This window comes from Colius striatus, chromosome 9 (assembly GCF_028858725.1).
Source record: "Colius striatus isolate bColStr4 chromosome 9, bColStr4.1.hap1, whole genome shotgun sequence".
Classification (NCBI taxonomy): Eukaryota; Metazoa; Chordata; class Aves; order Coliiformes; family Coliidae; genus Colius; species Colius striatus.
The window spans coordinates 23722490-23734646 of record NC_084767.1 but is presented as its reverse complement, the minus strand read 5'-3'; the positions used below and the strand labels follow the sequence as shown (position 1 = coordinate 23734646).

General features: G+C 46.2%; 1 protein-coding gene across 6 annotated transcripts in view; it reads right to left on the bottom strand.

Annotated features, from left to right (window-relative positions):
* Nucleotides 1–12157, bottom strand: part of ACKR3 (atypical chemokine receptor 3) — a 125465-nt gene that overhangs the window by 31969 nt on the left and 81339 nt on the right. The gene's annotated exons all lie outside the window — the stretch shown is intronic.

Sequence of the window (12157 nt, the reverse complement as noted above, 5' to 3'; positions counted from 1 at the left end):
TTGTAGGATAAAGCCTCAAAAGCAGTATCATCCCTTCATGGTCATCCCCACCAGTCCTACCCCCGTTGGCAGGGGTAGCATAGACTAGGGCTGGATGTTTCTGAGAGACCTCACGTCACCATAGTCCCACAAGGACTCTTCTTTCTTTCTTTCAAGTCTCCTGCACCAAAACTAGGTGAGATTTTCACTTTCTGCAGGGAAACTCAAAGACCTGTGCAGATTCCCTGTGCCATGCCAGAAGAGTGCAGCGATGACTGATTGATCAATGTTTCTCACATCAAGATCATCAAAGGAGGTATCAAAAGTATCTGTCTTCTGAAAGAAGGTTAATTACAGAAGCTCAGCTTGCACACAGGAGTCCCACCAGTCAGCACAAGATAAGCAGCCTTGGGAGTATAAATTATTACAGATGATAAGGCAGAATTTCCCCTTAAACAGCTTTGTACAGATGTTCCTAAGATTGACTGCAGAGACGCCTGTCATCAGATGTCAAACAAGAAGCAACAAAAATGAAACAGTTAATTTAGTCTATTTTTTTTTCTTGTAAGTACATGACACTTTCTCCCTTGTTTGGATTAACTGAGTGATTTCAGATCTTAATAAGATGTGGCTTGGTGTTGGGACCTAGGAATGGGAACTGATGGGCATCACCCATGCTCAATCACCACATACAGTGAGAGCTTTACTACTCCATCACGTCTGAAGAAATGGGGGCTGCTTTTAGCTCTAGAAATAACATAAATTACAGGTGCTAATTGCTACAGTTTTTGTTGTGACTATCTCTTCTGCAGTGTATAAACAGGAAACTATGGCCACATGACAGGGAACTGACTCAATACTGGTGAATACTGATAGAAATCAGTTCATATTGACATCCTTTGTCTATGCACTGCTTTGTTAACACTGTTTATCCTTAGTGTATTGGTCACGTATTTTGAAAAACTCCCACTTTACCACCCATCTACCATTTTTTCATTCTCCAAAAACCATGCCACTGTAACCCCCTTGCTTCTAGCATCACTAGTAGCAGCTCCTGCAGACCCAGACTTAAGGGGGCACAGGCTTTTGGGGTGCAAATCAACTTAATACACTCTTACAAGAAAGTTTCTTTCTTCTGCCTAGGAGCTTGCTAGGCAAGCAGCCCACCTCAGGAGAAATCTGCAGCTTCACTGTGCATTGCACAGCAAAGATCAGCCTACATTTTCTGTGAGCTGTTTATCTCTACCTGGTAGTTTATTCCAAGCCTGAATTCATTCTCCTGGAATGAGGAGTTTACATGCATTACAAATTTTTCCCGACATTAACATGCTGACATCTGTGCTATTGCAAAAATGATTCATTCACCATGTCCTGTATTTTACAGCAGCAGTTCATCTGTTCCTAAACACTTCTCTCCCCACTCCAGATAGGCTGGAAATATCAAGGTAGTGTTCCCACCATCAGCTCTGGGACATCCGAAATAGATGACATGAGAAGACCCTCAAATTCCTGCCTTCACATTTTAGGCATTTCTTTACCCAGCTGAGTCCACAGCAGGTCATAGGCTTCTGTGGGCAGCTCCTTCTTTCACATACCCTTGGCCTTAGAGGAGGGAGGCTGTTGCAAAAGCCAAAACTTTTGAGCTGAGAGGAGAAAGAAAATTGAATGGACATTCTTGTTATATCACCCCCCTTTTTAACCAGCTAAGGAGTATCTTCTCCACCCCCAGATTCCTGCTGTTTGCATTAGCTCTTGGTCTTTGCAATCTAATCTGATTAGTTTTTAAGCACTGCCGCTGTCAAGGGATTTTTTTATTAACCACACAGCTCTAGGAGTTTAACCTTTACTTGGGGTTAGCTATATGTTGGATCCCTCCCTGCAAATCAGCCCCTCTCCTCTGGATTTACCACCAGACAATCAGCTCAGCCCTGGGGGTCTGCCCAGACAGATGCTCTGCAGGTGGGCACCATGTTGCAGCACATTGGGACCCAAAGTTATCACTTACATCCAGTTATTGATCGGGGTCCCCAGCCCAGCCCCAAAGCAGAGTTTGGGACTGAACAGCTTAATGCCTCAGGGATGGCAGGATAAGGAAGAGGATGAAGGCCAGTAGGCATTTTGCCAGCCAATGATCTACTAGAATTAGTAACCTGGGTCAGTGTGGATATGCAGAGAAAGGCTTTGTTCAGGGAAATTAGTGACAGGGAAAGCCTCTGCCTCTGTCTCCCCATATATAATCCTGGGAGATTAACTGGCCATGGCACGGTACTACAAATACCTTGCAGGGCTTCATGGTGGGCTTTTGAAACATGAAGAACCAGCAAAGCTTGGAAAATGAGTGCTAAGACCTCTGACCTTCAGCATTCAAAAAAACAGGGGCTATCTCAGGCTTGAGGATTTAACAATATGAAAAATACTCTCCTAGTCCGTGCCAGACCAAGGGCCCACCTAGCTCAGCACTCTTCTTCCATGGCAACAGGAGATGCTGGTTTGGCTGGCCCATGAGCCCCAATTCTCTCTGCTGCTCTTCCCTTTGGATGTCACCAGCAACCCCAGCTCCTTCCTGCATCCATCAAGAAAGCGATATTCACTTTTCCCACTGCCATCATGGTTTTGCAGACCTCCATCTTCCCCTCTAGCCTGAGCAGTGCCAGCATCTCCAGTCCGACCAGAAAGGGCTCTACCAACTCTGTGGTAGATTGTTTGAGGCAGCATAAAATCACAGAATCATAGAATGGTAGGGGTTGGAAGGGACCTTTAGAGATCCACCCCCCCTGCACAAGCAGGATCACCTAGATCAGGTCAGATAGGAACATGTCCAGGCGGGTCTTGAAGATCTCCAAGGAAGGAGACTCCACAACCCCTCTGGGCAGCCTGTGCCAGGGCTCCCTCACCTGAACTGTGAAATAGTTTTTTCTTATGTTTAAGTGGAACTTTTTGTGTTCCAGCTTCATCTCATTACCCCTTGTCTTGTTGCTAGGTACCATCAAAAAAGATATTTAGATATTTGTAAAGGTTAATAAGATCTCCCCTCAGTCTCCTCTTCTCCAGACTAAACAGACCCAGTTCCCGCAGCCTTTCCTTGTATGAAGGATGTTCCAGTCCCCTGATCATCTTGGTGGCCCTGTGCTGGACTCTCTCCAGAAGTTCTCTGTCCCTCCTGAGCTGAGGAGCCCAGAACTGGACACAGGACTCCAGATGAGGCCTCACCAGGGCAGAGGAGAGGGGGAGCAAAATTTCCCTTGACCTGTTGGGCTACACTCTTCTTGATGCATCCCAGGATGCCATTGGCCTTCTTGGCCACAAGGGCACATTGCTGGCTCATGGTTAGTTTGTTATCAACCAGGACTCCCAGGTCTCTCTCTGCAGAGCTGCTCTCCAGCAGGTCAGTCCCCAGCCTGTACTGGTGCATGGGGTTGTTCCTTCCCAGATGCAGGACTCTGCACTTGTCCTTGTTGAACCTCATGAGGTTCCTCTCTGCCCAACTCTCAAGCCAGTTGAGATCCCGCTGAATGGCAGCACAGCCTTCTGGGGAATCAGCCAGTCCTCCCAGTTTGGTGTCATCAGCCAACTTGCTGAGGGTACACTCTGTCCCCTCATCCAGGTCGTTGATGAAGATGTTGAACAAGACTGGCCCCAGAACCCATCCCTGTGGAACTCCACTGGCCACAGGCCTCCAGCTCAATTCCGTGCCATTGATCACCACCCTCTGGGGTCTTTCAGCCAGCTCTCGATCTACTTCACTGCTCACTCATCCAATCCACACTGTTTGAGCTTTCTGATGAGGATGTTATGGGAGACAGTGTCAAAAGCCTTGCTGAAGTCAAGGTAGATGACATCCGCTGCTCTCCTCTCATCTACCCAGCTGGTTATGCACTCAGAGAAGGCTATCAGGTTCGTCACACAGGATTTCCCCTTGGTGAATCCATGTTGACTCCCCCTGATAACCACCTTTTCCTTCATATGTTCAGTGATGACATTCAGAATGAGTTGTTCCATCACCTTTCCAGGGATGGAGGTGAGGATGACTGGCCTGTAGTTTCCTGGGTCATTCTTCTTGCCCTTTTTGAAGACTGGAGTGACATTGGCTTTTCTCCAGTCCTCAGGCACCTCGCCTGTCCTCCATGATTGTTCAAAAATGATGGAGAGAGGCTTAGCAATCACATCAGCCAGCTCCCTCAGCACTCTAGGATGCATCCCATCAGGACCCATTGACTGTCCAGGCCATCCTACTATCCTTGCTGGATTGGGCTTCCCAAGGGCTGGCCTTGGCTGTAAAGACTGAAGCAAAGAAGGCATGTTTCCACTCCTCATGGACAACCAACCACACACATCTGGTCACAGTAGCCAGATGTTATCACTGTAAATTTCCCCAATCACGTGCTCTTTCACTAAGGGGAAAATTTAAGCTATAGGCGAAAAAAGGGTCTGCTAAAGATACGGGGTGGGTTTGGTACTGTGCTCCTTCAAGGCCACGCTGCCAAGAACAGCTCTGCAGATGCTCAGATATTCCCAGTCACATCCCAGCTGAACTAGTTTGAACTGGGAAGCTGGGCTCAAAGTCTCCAGCTTCTGCTTAGAGCATCCTGAAAGGTTCAGAAGGGCCAAGCCACCATGTGGGGCAGTTTCATCCTGTCCTCAGTTTGCCTGGGGGATTCAAAAGGAATTTTTTCCTATTCCTCTGCCAGGCAGGAAGAAATCTCGTAACACTTTGTTGTTGTTTATACTGGACAAGTTTTCAATATTTATTATATTTAGATGTCTTTCCGACCAGATTCAGGGAAACATTATGTATGATCCTTACTTTGTTTACCCTTCACCCAATTCCCGTGCTTTTATTCTTCCAGTTTATTCCCCTTCCAATTTAAGTTACATTTTCCAAGGACCATGACATAACTTCAGATTTCCCAGGGAAACCAGCACCTCTCAGCAGCAGTGACCAGTTTTATGGCTCCAATCAGAACACCTCGGTCCTGCCTTAAAGCACAGTGCATCCTTGAGGCAAAAGGTTTCTTTTCAGCCATCAACCAGTCAGAGATGGGGTAGATCACTCTTTGCTGAATCACAGCCCAAAAGACTCCTCGAAGTGGATAATTCACTCAGGATAAAGGCATCTATCCACTTGAGGATGGTACTCTGTCTAGAATTCCCCAGTCTGCAGTGGAGGACTTGCGAGCAAAGTCCAAGCTGCAACATTCTCCTGTAAAATCTTCCTAAAGAAAACTGTTGTGTATGATCCTTTTATAGACAGGGTGTATATGGGAGAAGTTTACATCCAGCGCCATGTTCTAGTAAATCTAGAAAATCTCTTCAATCTAGCTGAAAAACCTTATTGTTTTCTTTTTTAACTCTGTGTCCAATACAGTTTTCCAGAGCAAAAACGCGTTTTGTTGTGTTTCACCCTCCCTTGCAGGGGAAATGGGATGGAGTGCTGGATATTCAATTTCTCTGCTGTGCCCTGGTTAATGGAAAAAAACTGCTGGCTTGGAACAGCTCTGACTTATTTCCTAATAATCTCTCTGATGGCAGTCTTTGACCTCCCCACAGAGGCTCCATTAAAACTGAGTCTGGTAGCTGTGTATGGACAGGCAGTTTTATTCTCCTGGTAGCAACAGCTATGCACAGTAATGTGGCATTTCTGCATATTGTCTTCACGTTAAATATGAAGGTAGCCATTGGACCAGAAGCCTATTTGTTCATTTTTCAAGGCCTGGTCCAGAACTCATCAGAATTCCTGTGGGTGTTTAATTTGAAGAGCTGAGACCGTATGCTCACTCAAAGCTGAGCTTGAGCATGGAGGAGCTGGATGCAAAAGGCACCCAATAATTCTGAGGCAGCTCTACAGTCTTGGGGAAGAGTGTGTGGAAAGCTGCCTAGCAGAAAAATATTTGGATGTGTTAATTGACAGCCAGCTGAGCATGAGCCAGCAGTGTGCCCAGGTGGCCAAGAAGGCCAATGGCATCCTGGCCTGTATCAGAAATAGCGTAACCAGCAGGATCAGGGCAGTGGTTGTTCCCATGTACTTGGCACTGGTGAGGCTGCACCTTGAGTGCTGTGTTCAGCTCTGAGCCCCTCACTATAAGGACATTGAGGTGCTGGAGCGTGTCCAGAGATGGGCAACGGGGCTGATGAAGAGTCTGTAGCATGTCTGATGAGGAACAGCTGAGGGAGCTGAGGATGTTTAGTCTGGAGAAAAGGAGGCTGAAAGGAGACCTTATCACTCTCTACAACTGTCTGAAAAGAGGTTGTAGTGAGGTAGAAGTTGACCTGTTCTCCCAAGCAGCAAGTGATAGGACAAGAGGAAACAACCGCAAGTTGCTCCAGTGGAGGTTTAGATTGGAGAACTTTTCCACTGAGAAGGTTGTTAGACACTGGCACAGGCTGCCCAGGGAGGCACCTGGTGGAGTCTCCATCCCTGGAGACATTTCAAAGCCATGGAGCTGAGGTGCTGAGGAACATAGTTTAGTGATGGGCCTGGCAGTGTAAGGTTAGTGGTTGGACTCAATGATCCAACCACATCCAAAAAGATTTTGGTCTTTTCCAACCAAAATAATTCTATGAGTCTATGAAAAGTGTGGTCGGCAGGTCAAGGAAGGTTCTTCTCCCCCTCTTTACTCTGCCCTGGTGAGGCCTCATCTGGAGTCCTGTGTCCAGTACTGAGCTCCCCAGCTCAAGAGGGACAGGGAACTTCTGGAGAGAGTCCAGTGCAGGGCCACCAAGATGATCAGGGGTATGGAACATCTTTCATACGAGGAAAGGCTGCGGGAACTGGGGCTGTTTAGTCTGGAGAAGAAGAGACTGAGGGGAGATCTTATTAACATTTACAAATATCTAAAGGGTGGGTGTCAGGAGGTTGGGACATCCCTCTTTTCTATAGTAGCTAGCAACAGGACAAGGGGTAATGGGATGAAACTGGAACACAAAAAGTTCCACTTAAATATAAGAAAAAACTATTTCACTGTGAGGGTGATGGAGCCCTGGCACAGGCTGCCCAGGGAGGGTGTGGAGGTTCCTTCTCTGGAGGTCTTCAAAACTCACCTGGATGTGTTCCTATGCAATCTGATCTAGGTGAATCTGCTTCTGCAGGGGGGTTGGACTCTGGGGGTCCCTTCCAACCCCTACCATTCTATGATTCTATGATTCTATGTCTTATCCCTTCTGGTCACGGAAAACCCAGGAATTGTTATTTGGTGCTGAGATTTTTCTCCTCAAATATCTCTGATGTTTCATTTGCATTTCATGGATTTGCTATTGCTCTGTATAACAGGAAAGAGAGAAAGGTATTCGGTTGCAGGGAGATGAAGAAGGCATCAAACAGCTTTTCTCCTCTTTTTAAAGACGGATCAAGATCACTTTTTCTTTTTGTAAGCAATGGGCAATTTTTCAAATGCATTCACTATGATGTCCTTGGAAGTCTTTGCTATCTTCCACATTTAAACCAACATTATTAAAGTCTGAATAGTTGAGCATTGAGTGCTTACAGTGCCAGGAATGTCTTTCATTAGCCCAAATGATGTCACTGGGTAAAATAACCAGATGAGCTTTCAAGCACAAAAGTCAAGCACACAAGTCAGTTTCATGTCTGACTGTTCAACTAAAGACGACTAGATTATTTTGTTGGGTTTTTTTCTCCTCTTCAAACTTTACACTGCTTGCAGTGATTAAATGATTTCACACAAGGTTTTTTCTACCAGTTGGTTGTCACATTTGAAGGAGTCTCTCCTACAGTGAATTTTCAGACCTCCCCACTCGTTGTATCCCCTGATTTATTTCAATTGTGCAGAAACCCACCTCTAAACTGGCATAGAAATGTTAAGGTGGATGGCTGGTTTTACTCCATTTTGACCCAGAAAGGAAAACTGTATGCACTGAGAGCTACAGAATGAAGCCAGAGTATTAAGTAAGAAGACAAACAGTGTGTAGGAAATCTCTTAGGTGACCAAATATTTACTGCAGCAATAAAACTCACCCCCAAAAAAAGTTCCTGCTCAAAAATACTTGAAAATACCAGACTTTTTCCCTATTTTTCTCTACATGAATAGTCAAGGAAGACCTCACACAGCCACAGCTGCGTTCTCCTCCTGCTGGATGGCCAGCAGCACCCTTTGGACACAGACTTGGGAACATAAAGAGGCACAGGACCCACACTTTTTCTCTGAACCTGTCTCCCAAGTGGAATGTTACCATTCTTAGTTGGTTTGTTTGGATTTTTTTTTAAATGTAAATGTGAATATAAATCAATGCTAAAAATAACTCTGGGTTGGACAGAGACTTGCTGCACCTTTCCATTGGGGCTGGCAGGAGTGTGAAGCATCAGTGCAGAGAAGCTCTGTGGCCATCCTGCTCCCCCCCCGCCGGGGGTTTCTTTCCCATCTGTGAATCCATGAGGGTTGTTTAAAAAAAAAAAAAAAAAAGACAGTTCTTTTTATGCCCATCAATGCTCTGACCAAAACAATAGCACTGTCAGAGTGGGGAGTGACCAGTATCCCCATCTGCACAGTTCTTGGCTCCATTTTAAAGGTCGCGTGAGGCTACAGATGTGCTTTAACTTCCATGGCAAAGGCTCTGACCACCTGTCCTGCTGCCACCTCAACTACCCGGCTTCTCAGGCAGCCAGCTACTGGCCCCAGCATCACTCAGGCTCCTTGTGGCCATGCCAGCACAGCCCAGCACTGATGCAGCCACCAGGAGTGCATCCCTCACGTGCCTTTCATCTCACTTCAGGTGGGAGAGGCTGTGGGTATTTTTTAGACTGTGAATTCCTTGTGGGCTGGACAGGCTGTCTGCAGTTACAACAATTTTTCAGGGCATGAAAACTATTTTCTGCCAAACCCTGGGGACCACAGACGTCAGCCCTGCCGGGGGACTGCTCTTTTTGATGACTGGGCTCCTGAGAGGTCTGACGTGACAGACTTTACACACCATATTATCCACACTGAGCTGAGCCACTGGGGATCGAGCTGGGGAAACCCAGAGACCCCTGAGTGCCCATGCCAGCCATCCACCTGCATGACTGATAACTGCATGCATGCCCTTCACTACTCCCCACTAAAGCTTTTGTCAGCCTGACATGCAACTTGATCAGGGAACACAGGACACAAGTGCAGGCATCTGCCAGCATCTAGTTCAGCTCCAACAAAGCTTCGAAACTTCCTAAGTGTGTCTGAGCCTCAATAACCAAAGGTGAGAAAAATACGGGCTCTTTCCTCTTTCTCAGCTTGCTTTCACTGGCCAGCTGGTCATTGCTAGCTCTTTCCCCTGTCTCCATCCCTGTGGATGGTCTCAAACTGGCAGGTGCTGCAGGGTACATGATCTGGGGTGCACCAGTGGCATTTCCTTCAGGACAGGGTAGTGACTGTGCATTAGCTTTCAAGATTCCAGAGCCACCTGTGTCACAGGAGCCTCTTGCCTTCTGTGAAAAAGTGCCCAGACACCTAGGACCTGGCTTCTCACTCCACCCTGGATCCTACAAGCAGAGGAGTCTGGCACAGCCAGACAAAATTCCTGGATTCAAAAGCAATTAAATACTCCTGGGATCATGCAGCTATGCCAGGAATGCTCCAGTGGGCTGCCAGACAAAAACACAAACTCCTCTGGAAATGCAGCACCAGATAGTTTGAATTGGGTGGTTTACATCTTCCATTGCAATTTCTCCTCTCTATGCTGGTTTTGCCCTAGTTCTGAAGCTCAGGAGTCCAGGCATGCTCATTCTTTGTTTGCAGTTTCTAGATGCACATGATGGATGCATATTTACAGTGATCAAAGTGAGAATAAAACAGAGTTAAAGAGCTGTGCAGGGAAGTGAATGCAAAGGGACCTCACAGCCAAAATCTTCAAAGCTTGGGAAACCTAACTGGGGACCTAACTGAAACACAAGACATCAACAGCAAACCACAAAACGCTTAGTTTTGAGAATTCATGCTTAAAGTGGGACCCTGAGTGCCAGCAGGAGCAATTTCCTGAGGGAATTCACATCAGCCTCATTGCTGCACTGCATAGGATCAAACATGTGCTGTATATCTCTCCACAGCAAGGTGATGGACAGACATGATGATCTCCCTCCATCCCAACAGAAACCTGTCCTGCCAGAGCACAGCACAGTCCTGCTGCCATAGTGCCAACCTAAGACCTTTCACTAAAACTTTCCTCCCACAAAAAAATGCTGCCTTTCAAAGCAAATCCTCCTGTCAGAGTTGCTATTTACACAGTATCAAGTGCTGATGCCATTTAACAACCCCTTCCCTTTTCTTGACATTATCTTAAACTGTACTGTCAAATTAATCAAACCTGCTGCCCAGTATATGTTATTTCTCATCTTCTTCTCATCTCCCCTCAACCACTGCCACTATCATCTCTCAAAGGGATCAAGTACAAATAATTCAACTTCTACCACTCAGACTGGTTTTAATCAAAGGATTTGCTGGTTTTCTGCCATGTGGGACACCTCATTAACAACTTCACACCTTTAAGAAGGAAAAAAGTAATGTTGTCCATTTCAGCATCACCGTGCTTAGTGCTGGTTTTTTTCAACAGGGTCCCCTCCCGGGACAAGTTTTATTTTGTTAAGGAACAAAACAACAACAAGATGTTTAAAGGAGAAAAAAAAAAAAAAGCATTGATGGGCTGAAAGGGCTTAGAGAGCAGCAGGAGCATATTTGTCAGAAAAGAGATTGGAGCCTAATGAAATTTGTCTTTGTGCATGTGCCTGTTTCTCTCTTTTTGGGGCGGGGGGGAGGTGTCTTTGTAAAAAGCCAGGCTTATTAAAATGCAGGGAGAACCCCACAAAAAGACATTTCTTAAGTTCCAAAGGCGTGCTTATTAATGCAGAGCTTTTTGTACAGAGCATGCCAGTTTCAGGAGATTTTGGGTATTGTTCGAGGAGAAGAAAGCAAGCCTCACTGACCATTTTCTTTTCCAGTTTTAATCACAGCAGCTGAAGCAAGCAGGTGCTGCAATTCAGAGCCTGTAGAAAAGGGCAGGAGATGGGGTGGGAAAAGAAACATCATGGGGAAACACTCATCTGCATGGGGATTTTTACTATTTTAGCTCATTAAATTGCAGTGCAGAAGTGTTGTGCCCACACTCCTAGTTTGCTCTGTGAGGATGGCAAGTACCTACTGGGAAAGCACTGCACAACTAGAAGTCAAAGTCTGCTTCAGTTTCAACAGGCATCAACAGCTAGCAATTTTAAACAAAACATCAATTTCTTCCACATACATCTCTAATGATATCAAACTGTTGGCATGGAAGAAAATAAGAGGTTGTGGCCAAAATACTGGTGTGGAGCAGAACTCTGATTTCAAAACACAGTGGGGTCAACAGTCTGTTGCAGCAAGCACACCTGAATGCTGGTGAGCAGCATCCACAGCAGCACAGCTGCAGAGGGATGGTTTACCTTAACAGAGTCTTAATGTCAGGAAAATAGGGTGATGGCACCATGCATATGGAGCTTGTGCATGGCCATTCAGGATAGAGTGACTACGACAGTGATGGCAGCTCAAGCACACTAGTGGCTGTTTGGGGAAAAGAAGGAGAGGTAAAGATTTGCCCCTGTCCTAAGTAGGATCTTAATACACCTCCAAGAAAAAGTTTGTGTAGTTACTCACACATGGAAAAGCAAAAGGAGTCGGTTGTGCAAGGGGTTGGGACAAGTGCAGAGTCCTGTATCTTGGAAGGAACAACCCCATGTACCAGTACAGGCTGAGGATTGACCTGCTGGAGAGCAGCTCTGCAGACAGAGACCTGGGAGTCCTGGTTGATAATAAACTGAACATGAGCCAGCAATGTGCCCTTGTGGCCAAGAAGGCCAATGGCATCCTGGGATACATCAAGAAGAGTGTGGCCAGCAGGTCAAGGGAGGTTCTCCACCCTCTTTACTCTGCCCTGGTGAGGCCTCATCTGGAGTCCTGTGTCCAGTTCTGGGCTCACCAGCTCAAGAGGGACAGAGAACTTCTGGAGAGAGTCCAGTGCAGGGCCACCAAGATGATCAGGGGACTGGAACATCTTCCTTATGAGGAAAGGCTGTGGGAACTGGGGCTTTTAGTCTAGAGAAGAGGAGACTGAGGGAGGATCTCATTAATATTTACAAGAATATAAATGATGGATGTCAGGAGGTTGGGGCATCACGTTTTTCTATTGTATCTAGTGATAGGATAAGGAGTAATGGAAAATAGCTGGA